The sequence below is a fragment of the Lactuca saligna genome, chromosome 3, assembly GCF_052625555.1.
Source record: "Lactuca saligna cultivar CGN05327 chromosome 3, ASM5262555v1, whole genome shotgun sequence".
Classification (NCBI taxonomy): Eukaryota; Viridiplantae; Streptophyta; class Magnoliopsida; order Asterales; family Asteraceae; genus Lactuca; species Lactuca saligna.
In genome coordinates this window covers 213,967,584-213,984,478 of record NC_136419.1, presented here as the reverse complement: position 1 = coordinate 213,984,478, position 16,895 = coordinate 213,967,584, and positions in this window count along the sequence as shown.

Sequence of the window (16,895 nt, the reverse complement as noted above, 5' to 3'; positions counted from 1 at the left end):
AAAACTGTTTGGTAAAACGGCTAATAAGTAGTAAATCATTTGAATGCTGCTTATTAATCACATGTGATTGATATAATAAGTGGCATGATTCTACTTGTATCCCCCCCCCCCCCCCAATAAAACATTAAAAAATAGTTAAAACATTTATTAAGGGGTATGAACTCACCTGTAGTAAGTGATTGGAATTGAACGCGCTGTATCGTAAGGAAGGATCGGAAAAGTGCTTGGTGTCAAGTGAAGACTTTAGACACACACAATGATCCAAATTACATCTGAAGACATATGTATATAAATAATTAGTGATTAAAACACTAATTAAACATGTATAAACATGTTACTGCGAGGAAAACACTTTTGGTCAAGTGCTAGGAGGCTAATGGGTTGCAACAAAGGAGTGCAAAGCCTCTTGTGGGAGTTTATGGTCAAAAGACCATATGTTTTGGAGTTTATGGCCCAGGGGAGTAAAATCCTAGCCGTAAACTCTAATTTGGGTCACTAAATGAGGCTTAAAATTAGTACAACTCAAATAGTGAATTGCTTCAAGGCTTAAACAAGTGTTTGGGCTTCCTTTTAACTCCTTTGAGGAGTTTATGGCCCTGGGACCATATCCCTTGGAGATTACAGCCGTAATCTCCCTTGGGAGGATGTTTATGGTGTTTTCAAGTCCCTAAATTAACTAGGAACTAAACTAGGCTTTTGTACTAGGCTTTAGAAGAGTTTATGTCACCATTTGGCACCATTTTATGGAGTTCACGGCCCTAGAAGCTTTTGGGCCGTGAACACCTTACTCTTGGTGTTCTAAGTGTGTTAGCTAGTCCTAAACTCATAAGGGTACATGTCTAAATTCAAGCCTAAGCCTTAGGAAGTGTTTGTGGCATCAAAACACACATAACTTGAGTTTTCGGCCAATGAACCATTTGGCCATGTGTTTGCGGCCGTGAACACCCCTAGGTGTTGGTATTTTGATTGTTTTGGGTTAAAGATACAACAAGGTAATGTGCTATGCTAGTCTCTTGGCTAAATGAAGGCATTTAGGGCATTTTGGCACTTAAACATGGAGTTCATGGCCCAAGAGCCTCCATGGCCGTGAACTCACTTTCACCCTTTGATTCTAATTGATTCTGTGTCCTAAACATGCAATGGTGGCTTCTAGTTTGAGTTCCAAGGCTTTGAGGGACATTGGGACACTTTTGGCCCTTAAAATGGAGTTTACTCCCCAAGTGTTCTTGGGCGGTAAACTCCCAAATCTTGGGGTTTTGACATGATTTTGATGTTATAAAACATAATCTAAGCTATATAATACAACTATATTGAAGTACTCACGATTTGGGATAAAAACCCGAAAATCCGTGAGAGAGAATTTGGCTTTTTTGTAGTTGTATCTGTAACTAATGAACGAATATGGTTCAGATTTCTATATAAAGTCATGAGATTTTTGGCAGAAAATATTTTATTCCCGGAATGAACTCTAAAATCATAGAGTATTGGAATAACAGTGTTGCACAAAATCTTAGTGCATCCACTCTCCTGATATCTCCTTAAGTGTTAAACCTGAAATACTCAAACTTATACCAAAAGTATGGAATTTCACCGTAACTGTTCTGACTTCTATTAGCTTGATATGGTTTGTTCAGAATGGAAATTCCGGGTTGTCACATAAGGAATTTTGATAAAGGACAAGGCGTGTGATGCGTGCCACCGGCCGAGCTCAAGTAAGTTTTCCCCATGATACCCATACTTGTTATGTTATTTTTATGATTCATGATTCTGAGAACTGATTGCTAGATTAGGGCTAGGGATCTAGAAGGATGCCTTGTATGCCTGATATATGATTCTGAGAACTGTATCCTAGATTAGGGCTAAGTATCTAGAAGATGCCTTGAATGCGTGTTGTATGAGTTGTATGCTAGGACTGTTTAGTCAGTGATATGATAGTCGGATTAGGTTATGCCTGATGTGGTTACTCGATGCATGAATGTTGCTTGCATTGTGCTTAAGGGGTCTTGTCTAACTTTAACTAACTAATCAGCGGATATGTAACAGTATTCACAAGCTAGTTAGGGAAGGGAAGTAGGGACTCCTAGACATCTGATGGCGGAGAGTATGTAGGAGAGTTCCCTAGGAAAGCCTAGGACACGATTAGTAGGAAAGGGTATCGGTAAAGGGATTTGGTGAAGTTGAAACAATCCTTGAGGAAAGTACGGATAGATGTGGAAGGTAGTAAGGGCCCGTACTACTGGAAGCCGAGGATTCGTACTCGAGTCAAGGAGGGCCGAGATGGAACCAGGGAACTTGGAGAGTATTTGAGACCTCTCGAGAGCATGAATCATCATGACGTTTATGTGTTTATTTGCAGTATGGAAATCACACGACATGGAGCAAGAGGTCCAGGATCAGGCTCGGGTGCAGGATCCGAGCAGGTTGATGACGGGCTACGCGAGTTCATCGCATCTGACATCACGAGAGGTATCCTTGAGTCGACCCTGATTCTTTTCGGGTCGATCAAGGAAGGGATTGTTGAGCTGATGGAGGTTCGCCTCCGAGCATTCAGGAGTGACTTGGCGTCCAGCCAGTCGGGTACGCACACACTATCCTTTAAGGAATTTAGAGGGAGTGGTGCGCCAAATTTTCATAGGGTGAAGGACCCCATTGCTGCTAGGAGATGGATCGCATACATTAAGTCTACGCAGTTGATGAGCTTCTTCCTGGAAGGGTCGAAGGTCCACTTTGTTGTGGGATGTCTGAGGGACAAATCTAAAGACTGGTGGGAGTCGGTTGGTGACTCGTTGGGAGCTCCAGCCGTCGAGGCTATGACGTGGTCAGATTTCGTGACCAGATTCAGGGCTGAGTTTGCGCTGATTGTGGAGGATCAACAGCTGGCCATAAAGTTTTTGGATATGAGGCAGACTACGGAGACTGTGGCGGAGATCACCACCAAGTTCTAGGAGAGAGCAGTGTTGGTATGCCAGTATGCGGGGGATGAGGAGATGCGGAAGACCCGCTACCATGATATGTTGAGGGTTGATATCAGGGAGCATGTCAGCTATTTAGCCTGCCCGACCTTGGAATCCATGATTGCCAGGGTGCGGGTGAGGGAGCTCGATTTGGAGAACGTTAAGAAGAGGAAAGCGAAGACTAAGCAGGTGATAGGGGTTCCGGGGAAGAAACCCAAGGGATCTGACGTTAGGTCGAAGGGTCAGTCGAGCCAGAGCCGCTGCAGGAAATGCGGCAGACCGCATGAGGGAGCTTGTAGAGCAGGATCGTCAGGATGCTACAAGTGCGGCAAGACGGGGAATTTTGGTAGGGATTGTACTGCCCCCGCCCCCACAGTGCATATGTCAGACCCGATTTACTTCCATTGTAATCATAGGGGCCATAAGAAGGCCAACTGCCCAAGAGTGACAGTAGCGATAGCAGCAGCGCCATCGGTGGCACCGACCCCAACTTTGGCATGGGCGATGGATGGCTAGAAGGCCATGGTAGAGGCTCTAGTGGTGCGGAGCCAAGCATTTCAGTTGACAGCTGAGGAGGCACGCGCTGCACCCGATGTGGTGACGGGTATGATTTCTTTCTTATGCTTTTAGGTTATCCCACTGTGATTTTGATATGTTATGTATGTGCTTTGTTTAGGATCGTTCCATGTGAACGGTATCCCAGTTCAGGTATTGTTTGACTTGGGTGCTACCCGATCGTTTATCTCTTGCGCATAGCAAGAAGTATCCTAAGTCTTCGGGTATGTTGGATTGCCTTTTGGAGGTCGAGATTGCGGACGACCGGTCAGTGCAAGAATCAGAGGTCTACTGAGATTATGTTTTGAGGCTATTGGAGGAGTGTTACTTGGTAGATCTAGTTCCCATACCTTTGCAGGGGGGAAAAGGGTATTATTGGTATGGATTGGCTAACCCCAATAGGGTAGTGATTGACTGCAAGCAAAAGTTGGTGCGGATCAGGACCCCAAGTGGGAGAGAGCTGGTTGTTCAGGGAGAGACACCACAACGAGGACCAGCTTTATGTTCAGCAGCTAAAGCTAGGCGCTACCTTCAGCAGGGATGCGCAGGATTTGTCGCCTATGTTATGGATACCCAAGAGGCAGGTAAGGCGACGGTGGGCGATGTGCCCGTGGTACGAGATTTTGCGGATGTATTCCCTGAGGAGTTTCCTGGGATACCTCCGGAGAGGCAGGTAGAGTTCGGGATTGACCTAGTCCCTGATGCGGCTCCGATAGTCAAGGAACCATATCGGTTGGCTCCTCCTGAGATGCAGGAGTTGTCTACATAGCTGCAGGAGCTGTTAGACAAGGGATTCATTAGACCGAGCGGTTCACCCTGGGGAGCCCCGATTCTGGTTGTGAAGAAGAAGGACGGGTCCCTTCGAATGTGTATAGACTATCGAGAGTTGAATAAGGTAACGGTGAAAAATCGTTACCCACTCCCGAGGATTTATGACCTCTTTGACCAGCTACAGGGAGCATCTTGGTTCTCCAAGATTGATCTACGTTCAAGATATCATCAGATGAGGGTCAGAGAGGAGGATGTGTAGAAGAATACGTTCCGGACACACTATGGCCACTATGAGTTCATGGTGATGCCTTTCGGGCTCACCAATGCTCCTGCCGTGTTCATGGATCTCATGAACCGCGTGTGCAAACCGATGTTGGATCGGTCTGTGATAGTTTTCATCGATGACATCTTGGTTTATTCCAAGACAAGAGAGCTGCATGAGGAGCACTTGCGACAGGTTTTGGATACTTTGAGGAGGGAGAGCCTGTATGCTAAGTTCTCCAAGTGCAAGTTCTGGTTGCGCGAGGTGCAATTTCTTGGGCACCTTGTCAACAAGGGCGGGATTTCAGTTGATCCGACCAAGGTGGAGGTCGTGATGAGGTGGGAGGTTCCGAGGTCTCCATTTGATATTCGGAGCTTCGTGGGACTAGCGGACTACTATCGGAGGTTCATTTAGGACTTATCCAAGGTAGTCGTGCCCCTGACCCGGTTGACAAGTAAAGTCGTGGTCTTTCGCTGGGGGCCTGGGCAGCAGGCCTCATTTGAGACGTTGAGACAGAGATTGTAACATCCGGATTCCCAGGTATTATATTTTGTTCCTTTATTTTTGGGTTTTGTGGGTAGACTCGGCGAGTTGGTGTCCAAACTCGCCGAGTATGGTCATGGATTCGTATGCGAGTTCACAGTTGGACTCGGCGAGTTCACGAGTGGACACGGAGAGTTCACAAGTGGACTCGGCGAGTCCACGCTATTTAATGAAACCCTAATTTCCAGGGTATGAGACCTATTTAAAGGCCCTTATGGCCGTCATTTGCAGCCTCCAACCCCCAAAGAGAAACCCTAAGAGATCTAGAGCATTTGTGAGGAAGGAGAGGCCATTCTTGATCCTTTTGTGGGTATTTTTGCAAGAAGGAAGTGATCAAGGCAAGAGGAGGCTGAAGGAGGTGCAATTTTGGTGGTTTTTGAGTTCATAGAGACTGTATTGAGGTATTCTTCTCGGACCTTCTTCAATTTTGGTGTTGATCCTTTGTGTTAGGGTTTTCTAACCCTTTCAGACGTTGGTTAAGTAGAGCATTTGGTCCCTTCTTGAGTTTGTGTTCTAGATCTGGACCCAAAGAGGTCCAGAGGCCTTAACCATTGGAGCTTTATTAGTCATTTTGGGAGCCATGAGCTTGGGAGGTCATTTTTTAGGCTAAATCACCATTTTAGACCATTTAGATGTTATATGAGTGCCAAGGTCCAACATTTACGTGATTATCAGGCTTGGGAAGGTCAGATCTATGATTATATGGAACAAATCTGACCTCAGGAGTTGTATAGAGTTTGTGCATGGCGTGAACTCGCCGAGTCAGGGAGAGTCAGGGGAGACTGATTTCAAGTGGAATTCGCCGAGTTGTTCTTAAGACTCGGCGAGTTAAGTCGGGGTGGCCCCACGATTCATGCCAGGTGGAAATCGTCGAGTCAGGGGAAGAACTCGACGTGCCAAGAGGGGGACTAAGAGAGTCAGTGGACACGTGTAGACTCGCGAGTCGCCCTAGTGCACTCTACGAGTCGGGTCAAAGTTTGACCATTGACCTTGTTGACTGTTAGGGTTGAGTGCAGCTGTATTAATGGGAGTATTTACTTTATGTGATTAGGCGGAGGCTAGATCACATTTCTTCCGAGTCAGATACTTACCAAGACATCGAGGTGAGTCTTCTCACTATACGTTACCTAGAATGGTATATTGTGTGGACCAGAGGGTCTTATGTGCTATGTATGAGATTATGTGCTATGTGTTACATGTATGTTGTATGATGTATAGACCTGACCGCAGGTTTCAATGATACAAACCGAGCCGGAGGGCCCAACGAGCTATGACCGGACCAGAGTGTCCAACGAGCTACGGGACTGGAGGCTCCCGGTGAGACACATCGACCAGAGGGTCGTATTATAGCCTCGAGTGGCGTATGTGTTGTATGCGGTATTTTGGGGGATTCACTAAGCATTTATGCTTACAGTTGTGTGATATGTTTCATGTACCAGTGATGAGCGCGGGAAGGCGTCGGCATGATTCATACACACTTGTGGAGTTTATGTTTTGGATTCTGGGGAGATGGTTTGTGATAATAACATTTGATACAATATGTTTTGACGATATTTTATGAGTAAATGAATGTTTTAAAAATGAAAAATTGTTTTGAAAATTTACGTTGTTACAAGTTGGTATCAGAGCCTTGGTTTGAGGGATTCGGGGTGCATCTTCGGGCGTATCTAAACTCAAACTGAGGATTTGAGGAAATCTTGATAATGAAGTAAATTTTTTGAAAAGAGTAAAAGAGTTTTGAGAAAAACAGAGCAGAGCCGTGTGTACGATCAGCCAGCGCCCGAACGGTGAATCCCCAAAAGTACCCTTACATTATGTGTTATGAGATATGTTATGTTACATTATACATGCTAGAGTAGGCTAGGTATACATATTAAGACTAGAGTGGCCTGATTTGTGATGCCTTAGCCTAGGAGATTTCTGCTGCTGAGATGCTTTGAGAGCGAGTAGATAGCAGTTAGGAGCTCATGAGAATAGAGTACTTGTAATCCAAGATCCATGGAGGAGGACTTGGAGTGAATGTTGATGCGGTGTGGTCAGTAGTATTGGGCCCATACTACTGAAGACACCGGATCAGTGGGCATTCCAAGTAAGAATCTTTTGGATAAAGGAGGACAAGTAGGGTTGCGTCATCGAGTATGAGTATGCTCAATCAAGTCTCTGATAATTTTGTTGTATTTCAGAGGCATCATGGTTGGGACTCGACACACACCTGAGAGTAGTGGTTTCAGCGACGAGGAGATCCATCGATTGATTCATGAGGAGGTGGCTGCTGCCATCCGAGCTGAGATTCCCAAGATGTTTGGGGACATCAAGACCACGTTTATTGAGACTTTTGATAAGCGGTACGCATCGCTGACTGAGGCTGCTACTGCTGCTGCTGCCAGACCTCAGGGAGGTGACTCGTTGCTGTTCCGGGAGTTCAGAAACATGAAGCCACCAGAGTTCAACGGGATGTAGGACCCGATTTCTACTATGAGGTGGATCTCTGACATCGAGGGATGTTTCTATACGTGTTCTTGTCCAGAGCACTTGACGGTTCGGTTCACCTTGAACCAGCTCCACCTGGGAGCAAAGGATTGGTGGAAGTTCGTGACGGCGAACTTCACTTCGGCTGAGATTTCCGAGGTGACCTGGGAGAGGTTGACCACTATGTTCATAGATGAGTATGTTCCCCTGGTGTAGAGGGAACGGTTGATTCAGGACTTCTTGACCCTCAAGCAGGGTATTGATTCTGTGACAGTGATCACCAGGAAGTTTCATGAGAGCGCGATGTTTTGCCTTGAGCAGGTGTCTTTGAGCAGGCTCATATGAGCTATTATCTGGTGTTCTGAGGAGAGATATTCAGGAGTCCGTGGCGAACTAGACTTACCGGACATTTGCTGATCTTCAAGAAAATGCCCGGAAAAGAGAGATTGAGTTGGATACTCAGGCTAGGGAGGAGGCCGAGTCACAGAGGGTGGATCGGTGGCCGGCTCAGTCTCAGCCGCCAGCCAAGCGGGCTAGACCCGCTGATTCGAGATCTGGGGGCGCGAAGGGTCGCACTTGTGGGAAGTGCGATAAGAGTCACGAGGGGTCGTGCAGGACTGGGGTGTGCTACAAGTGTGGAAAGGAGGGGCATATCGCGAGGGATTGCCCCAAGGGATTTTCGGTTTGCTTTCATTGCAACTAGACCGCCCATCAGAAGGCCGAGTGCCCGCAGCTTCTTCAGGGATCAGCGCAGGGATATGCGCCTACTGCTAGGGGTACCGAGGTTCGGCCGATGAAGGCCGAGGCCCCGAAGGCTCGCGGGAGAGCATTTTAGTTAACCGCAGAGTAGGTCCGCGCGGCGCCCGATGTTGTGGCTACTATGTATTATCTTTTCATCTTTTACTTGAGTTGATTTTTTATGCTTATCTGATGATATGCGTAGGTACTTTTCTTGTGAGTTATGTGCCTGTGTTGGTATTATTTGACTCGAGTGCGAGTCGGTCATTTGTTTCCGTAGCATTTAGTCAGCATATTAGTATCCGTCAAGAGGCGTTGGATCGGCCTCTGCGAGTTTCCATAGCTGACGAGTGAGCAGTATATGCTTCGGATGTGATTTGGGGATGTGTCCTTGAGATCTTCGGTGTGGAGTTCACGATAGATCTGGTTCCGATTGCGATGGGGGACGTGTGCGTTGTAGTGGGTATGGATTGGTTGAGCCGATATGGAGCTATGATAGACTGCGAGCGTCAATTAGTGACGATTTGAGACCTTAGTAGGGGAGTTCTTATAGTGTATAGCGAGGGTACACGTGCGGGGTCAGCATTTTGTTCGACCGCCAGAACGAGATAGAGTCTACAACAGGGCTGTAGAGGATTTGTGGCATATGTGATGGATGCAACGGTTGTTTCAGAGAGACCGAAGTCGATTGATGAGGTTCCGATAGTGTGCAAGTTTCCGGATGTGTTTCCCGAGGAGTTGCAGGTGTGCCTCCGGAGAGGCAGGTAGATTTTGGTATTGAGTTGGTTCCGGGAGTTGCGCCTATCGCTAAGGCGCCTTATCGCCTTGCACCTCCGGAGATGCAGGAGTTATCCTTGCAGCTTCAGGAGCTGCTGGGAAAGGGTTTATCAGGCCGAGCAGTTCGCCATGGGGGTGCCTATTCTTTTTGTAAAGAAGAAGGATGGTTCGCTTCGGATGTGCATTGATTATCGTGAGCTGAATAAGCTAATGGTCAAGAACCGTTACCCATTGTCGAGGTTTGATGATTTGTTTGATCAGTTACAGGGAGCATCTAGGTTCTCCAAGATCGATTTGAGGTCTGGCTATCATCAGGAGAGGGTGTAGAAGGAGGACGTCCAGAAGACAGCATTTCGGACTCGTTATGGGCATTACGAGTTCGTGGTGATGCCTTTCGGACTCACCAACGCACCGACGGTGTTCATGGATCTCATGAACAGGGTGTGCAGACCGATGTTGGATCGCTCAGTGATCGTGTTCATCGACGACATATTGGTGTATTTGAGATCCAGAGAGCAGCATGAGGAGCATTTGAGGGAGATCCTCGGAGTTCTGAGATCGGAGAGGCTTTATGCCAAGTTCTCCAAATGTGAGTTCTTGCTATGAGAGGTTCAGTTTTTGGGGCATCTCGTTAACCAGAATGGGATATTGGTCGATCCGGCCAAGATTGAGGCGGTTATGAGGTGGGAGGTGCCGAGATCACCCACCGAGATCAAGAGTTTTCTGGGTTTGGCCGGCTATTATCGAAGATTTATTAAGGATTTCTCCAAGATTGTCGTGCCACTCACCAAGTTGACCCGGAAGGGTGTTGCGTTTTCTTGGGGTCCGGAGCAGCAGACCTCGTTCGAGACACTTCGCTAGAAATTATGCGAAACACCAGTGTTAGCTCTTCCGGAAGGGATGGAAGATTTCGTGGTATATTGTGATGCATCGATATCTGGATTGGGAGCGGTGCTTATGCAGAGAGGGCATGTGATTGCATATGCATCGAGGCAGCTTAAGCCTCATGAGTCGAAATATCCCACTCATGATTTGGAGCTGGGAGCGGTAGTGTTCGATCTCAAGATCTAGCGACATTATTTGTATGGGGTTCGGTGTACGATATACACGGACCACAAGAGATTGAAGTATTTGATGGATCAGCCCAACCTGAATATGCGCCAGAGGAGGTGGTTGGATGTGGTCAAGGATTATGATTGTGAGATCTTGTACCACCCGGGTAAGGCTAATGTGGTAGCCGATGCATTGAGTTGTAGGGTGGAGGGAGCCCCAATATGAGATGTTTGTTTGAGATTGTCAGTGATGACCCCGGTGTTGGATGTTATTCGTGGGGCCCAGGCTGAGGCTGTGAAGCCAGAGAGCCAGAAGAGAGAGCGAGTTGTCGGGCTGGTATCGGAATTTGTTACCGATAGTCGGGGGTTATGACATTTCAGGGTCGGATTTGGGTACCGTCCGTTGGCGGCACGCGTACCATTTTGATGGAGGAGGCTCATCGATCGAAATTCTCGATCCATCCCGGGGCCATTAAGATGTATTTAGACTTGAAAAAGGATTATTGGTGGCCCTGTATGAAGAGGGATGTCACATGGTTTGTAGAGAGGTGCTTGACCTGTCGCAGGGTGAAGGCCGAGCACCAGCATCCACATGGTAAGCTGCAGCCATTAGAGATTCCCGAGTGGAAATGGGAACAGATTACCATGGATTTCATCACCAAATTGCCAAGGACCGCGAGGAGTGTCGATGCAATTTGGGTGATTGTGGACAGGTTGACAAAGAGTACTCACTTCCTGGCCATCAATGAGAGCTCTTCCGCGGAGAAGTTGGCAGAGATGTACGTGAAAGAGGTGGTATCGTAGCATGGAGTGCCGATCTCCATTGTCTCAGATCGAGATGTATGTTTCACTTCCAAATTCTGGAAGAAGTTTCATGAGGAATTGGGTACGAAACTGCATTTTAGTACCGTATACCACCCACAGACTGACGGGTAGAGTGAGCGGACGATTCAGACGCTCGAGGACATGCTCCGAGCATGTGTGTTGGATTTCGGCGAGAGTTGGGACACGTATTTTCCCTTGGCGGAATTCTCTTACAACAACAGCCATCATTCGAGCATTGGCATGCCGCCCTTTGAGCTGTTGTATGGGAGGAGGTGTCAGACCCCTATTTGCTGGGGAGAGGTAGGACAGCGTGTGATGGGTAGTACCGAGATTGTGCTTCAGAAGACAAAGCAGATCCAGCAGGTCAGACAGAGGTTGTTGACCGCTCAGATTCGTCAGAAGAGTTATGCGGACAGACGCCGCTCCGAGCTCGAGTTTCAAGTCGGCGACTTCGTGCTCCTGAAGGTCTCTCCTTGGAAAGGAGTGATCCGATTCAGGAAGAGGGGCAAGTTGGGGCCCCGATATATTGGACCTTTCAGGGTGATCGCAAGGGTAGGCAGGGTAGCCTATCGTTTGGAGTTGCCAGCGAAGTTGGGTCAGATTCATGACACTTTCCACGTGTCGCAGCTGCGAAAGTGTATAGCCGACGAGTCGGTAGTGGTGCCACTAGAAGATATTCAGGTAGATGCGAGCCTGAATTATGCTGAGAGGCCAGTGGCAATTAGGGATCGGAAGATCAAGGTTTTGAGGAACAACGAGGTGCCTCTGGTGCAGGTCCAGTGGCAGCATCGGAAAGGGTCAGAGTTGACATGGGAACCGGAGCGTGAGATGCGGGAGCAACATCCAGAGTTGTTTGCAGAATGAGACTTCGAGGGCGAAGTCTGATTCTAATGGGCGGGAATTGTAACATCCGGATTCCTAGGTATTATATTTTGTTCCTTTATTTTTGGGTTTTGTGGGGAGACTCGGCGAGTTGGCGTCCAAACTCGCCGAGTATGGTCGCGGATTCGCATGCGAGTTCACAGCAGGACTCGGCTAGTCCACACTGTTTAATGAAACCCTAATTTCCAAGGTTTGAGACCTATTTAAAGGCCCTTATGGCCGTCATTTGTGGCCACCAACCCCCAGAGAGAAATCCTAAGAGATCTAGAGTGTTTGTGAGGAAGGAGAGGCCATTCTTGATCCTTTTGTGGGTATTTTTGCAAGAAGGAAGTGATCAAGGCAAGAGGAGGCTGAAGGAGGTGCAATTTTGGTGGTTTTTGAGTTCATAGAGACTGTATTGAGGTATTCTTCTCGAACCTTCTTCAATTTTGGTGTTGATCCTTTGTGTTAGGGTTTTCTAACCCTTTCAAACGTTGGTTAAGTAGAGCATTTGGTCCCTTCTTGAGTTTGTGTTCTAGATCTGGACCCAAAGAGGTCCAGAGGCCTTAACCATTGGAGCTTTATTAGTCATTTTGGGAGCCATGAGCTTGGGATGTCATTTTTAGGCTAAATCACCATTTTAGACCATTTAGATGTTATATGAGTGCCAAGGTCCAACGTTTACGTGATTATCAGGCTTGGGAAGGTCAGATCTATGATTGTATGGAACAAATCTGACCTCAGGAGTTGTATAGAGTTTGTGCATGGCGTGAACTCGCCGATTCCGAAGAGCAGACTCGGCAAGTAGTATGAAGTTCGCTCGTTAATTACCCCGTGAGTAGACTTGCTGAGTTGGGGAATAACTCGGTGAGTCAGGGAGAGTTAGGGGAGACTGAGTTCAAGTGGAACTCGCCGAGTTGTTCTTAAGACTCGGCGAGTTGAGTCGGGGTGGCCCCGCGATTCATGCCAGGTGGAAATCGTCGAGTCAGGGGAAGAACTCGACGTGCCAAGAGGGGGACTAAGAGAGTCAGTGGACACGTGTAGACTCGCGAGTCGCCCTAGTGCACTCTACGAGTCGGGTCAAAGTTTGACCATTGACCTTGTTGACTGTTAGGGTTGAGTGCAGCTGTATTAATGGGAGTATTTACTTTATGTGATTAGGCGGAGGCTAGATCACATTGCTTCCGAGTCAGATACTTACCAAGACATCGAGGTGAGTCTTCTCACTATACGTTACCTAGAATGGTATATTGTGTGGACCAGAGGGTCTTATGTGCTATGTATAAGATTATGTGCTATGTGTTATATGTATGTTGTATTATGTATAGACCGGACCCTAGGGTCCAACGATACAGACCGGGCCGGAGGGACCAACGAGCTATGACCGGACCAGAAGGTCCAATGAGCTACGGGACTGGAGGTTCCCGCTGAGACACATCGACCAGAGGGTCGTATTATAGCCTCGAGTGGCGTATGTGTTGTATGCGGTATTTTAGGGAACTCACTAAGCATTTATGCTTACATTTGTTGTGTGATGTGTTTCAGGTACCAGTGATGAGCGCGGGAAGGCGTCGGCATGATTCGTACACACTTGTGGAGTTTATGTTTTGGATTCTGGGGAGATGTTTTGTGATAATAACATTTTATACAATATGTTTTGACGATATTTTATGAGTAAATGAATGTTTTAAAAATGAAAAATTGTTTTGAAAATTTACGTTGTTACAGAGATTGTGCGAGGCGCCAATCTTAGCCCTGCCAGAGGGCATGGAGGACTTTGTGGTATACTGCGATGCGTCCATCTCATTTTTGGGCACGGTATTGATGCAAAGAGGGCATGTTATAGCTTACACATCGAGGTAGTTGAAGCCTCACGAGGTGAATTACCCGACGCATGATTTCGAGCTGGGGGCTGTTGTTTTCGCCCTCAAGATTTGGCGCCATTACCTCTATGGGGTTCGTTGTACCATTTACACGGACCACAAGAGTCTGAGGTATCTAATGGGCTCGCCAAATCTGAATATGAGGTTGCATCGGTGGCTTGATGTGGTAAAGGATTACGATTGCAAGATCCTCTACTACTCAAGGAAGGCCAACATTGTGGCCAATGCGCTTAGCCGCAAGGCAACACCGATTAGGGACAGCTGTATAAGGATGACAGTTTTGACTCCGTTGTTGGAGCAGATTCGGGAGGCCCAATAGGAGGCCATGAAGGAGGAACATCGGAAGAGTGAGAGAATTGTGGGTCAGGTTTCCTCCTTCGACTATGATAGCCAGGGATTGTTGACTCTTCACTATAGGGTGTGGGTCCCTTATCATGGGGGTTTGCGCTAGGTACTGTTGGCAGAGGCGCAGAAATCTAGGTTCTCCATCCACCCCGACGCGATGAAGATGTAAATGGATCTTCGACTCGAGTATTGGTGGCCCTGTATGAAGAGAGACATAGCTTGGTTTGTGGAAAGGTGCCTGACCTGCAGGAAGGTCAAGGCTGAGCACCAGAGACCGCACAACAAGATCTAGTCGTTGGATATCCCACTATGGAAGTGGGAGGATATTTCTATGGACTTCATTACGAAGCTTCCCAAGACTGCACGAGGGGTAGATTCGATTTTGGTCATCGTTGATCGATTGACCAAGAGCACCCTTTTTATTCCGATTCAAGAGAGTATTTAGGCCGAAAAGTTGGCCGACATCTACATCCGGGAGGTAGTGGCACAACACGGGGTGCCAGTTTCCGTGATTTCAGATAGGGACGTGCGGTTCACTTCCTGGTTTTGGAAGAAGTTTCATGACGAGCTGGGTACTCGAGTGCATTTTAGCACCGCCTTTCACCCATAGAAGGATGGTCAGAGCGAGCGAACCATCCATACTCTGGAGGATATGCTTCAGGCGTGTGTTTTAGACTTCGGAGGTAGTTGGGTTACTTACCTCCCATTAGCGGAGTTCACCTATAACAATAACTATCATGCGAGTATTGACTGTCCTCCTTTCGAGATATTGTATGGGAGGAAGTGCATGACCCCGGTATGCTGGGGAGAAGTGGGGCAGAGAGTCATGGGGAGTACCGAAGTGGCACTCAAGACTATGGAGAGGATCCAACAAGTTTGGAGTAGGCTTCAGATTGCTCAGAGTCGGCTGAAAAGTTATGCTGACAAGCATCGGTCAAACCTGGAATTCCAGGTCGGGGATATGGTGCTCCTGAAGGTGTCACCATGGAAGGGCATCATTTGATTCAGGAAGCGGGGCAAGTTGGGCCCCATGTATATTGGACCCTTCAGGGTTATATCCCGGGTGGGCAAGGTGGCACATAAGCTAGATCTGCCAGCCGAACTCAGTCAGATTCATAGCACCTTTCACATCTACCAGTTATGGAAATGTTTGGTGGACGATTTAGCAATGGTGCCTTTAGAGGATATTCAAGTTGATGACATCCTGAACTACATCGAGCGGCCAGTGGCAATCCTAGATAGGAAGTCAAAGGATCTGAGGAGCAAGAAAGTGGAGCTGGTAAAGGTGTAGTGGCAGCACTGCAAGGGCTCGGAATGGACCTGGGAGCCGGAGGATGAGATGAGGGAGCATTACCCTGAGCTTTTTCAGGATCGAGCATCAGACTTCGAGGAAGAAGTCTAGAATAAGTGGGAGAGATTTGTAACACCTGATTCCCAGCACGCATTTAATTTAATCATTTCTGTATTTTACTCTGGGACTCGACGAGTTGGAGGCCCAACTCGTCGAGTAGGGTCGTTATCCGCGGGCATTTTAAGTAACCTACTCGACGAGTCGGGAGACTGACTTGGCAAGTAGGTGCTGTTTGAGGGAAACCCTAAATTTGAGGGTTTGCATCCTATTTAAACGACTTAAATCAGCCTCCCTCATCCCTATCTCTCCCAAGAAGTTGTATATCGAAACCCTAGCTGTTTTTGTGTGATCTAAGGCCATTTTGGTGCTTTTGGGTTGTTTGTGAAGCTTGAAAGGAAGGAAGAAGCCTGGGAATTCGAGTTAGGGCTTGTAGATCCAAGGATGTTATTCCATCTTTAGCTCAATCAAGGTAAATGCCCCTGTTTTGGTCTTCCATTTGGTTGTTCATCTTTAGGGCTTAGATTTTGAGTGCATTTAGGGCTTCCCAAGAAATTTTCGGATTTGTGAAGTGATTCATGGGGATCTACTTTCAGATTTGAGTCATTGGAGGGGTCTCATGGCATAAAGGTGCCAACTTTATGGCCATGAGAGCCCCATGCACATTGTAGAGCACCTTTTATGGATTTTTGAGCCAAAAACCCCATGTATGTGCACCAAGTTTGGAACTTTACGTATAAATTGGACATTAGGAGGCCAGATCTATGGTTTTGATGTGTTAAGACCCATTTAAATCGGTTGTATAGTAAGGGTCAAGAAGGGACTCGACGAGTTGTTCTTGGAAATCGGCGAGTCGTTGTGTATTGACCTCCAAATCCTTTATGTGGATGGACTAGTTGTTTGAGAAGAAAGTCACGTAAATGTTTAGACACGTAAAGGGACGTGGGAATCATGGGACTCGGCAAGTCCAAGGCAATCTCCCAACCTTTGAAGATGGACTCTAATAGTTGTTCATACAACTCGGCGAGTCATAGAGTGGATACGTTCTTATCAAGGAGATGAACTCGACGAGTTGAAGGAAGAACTCAGGGAGTTGGATGAAGATGGCCCCAATGGTTTGAATGAAGGAGAACTCGATGAGTTCTTGCTAGACTCGACGAGTGGAGTCGGGGTTGGATCGGGTTAGTGGAGCATGGACTCGACGAGTTGGTAGACCAACTCGACGAATCAGGTCGACTAGGTGTGGACTGTAACCAAGGTTAACTTTGATGGGTTATGGTATTGACCCTGGTTTGGGTCATATGTTCTATTTGATGACTTGAGGATTGTCGTGTAGGGATTGAGGAGTCGAGGAGAGTCGACCGTCATGCCGAGGACAGTACAGATGCTACACGACATTGAGGTGAGTTACCTTCCATTAGAAGTGGGTCTAATTCACTAAGGCCGGCCTACTAGTAGTTGATTATAGTTGATATGAATGTCATTGTGATAATTATCTGGTTTGCTACTACA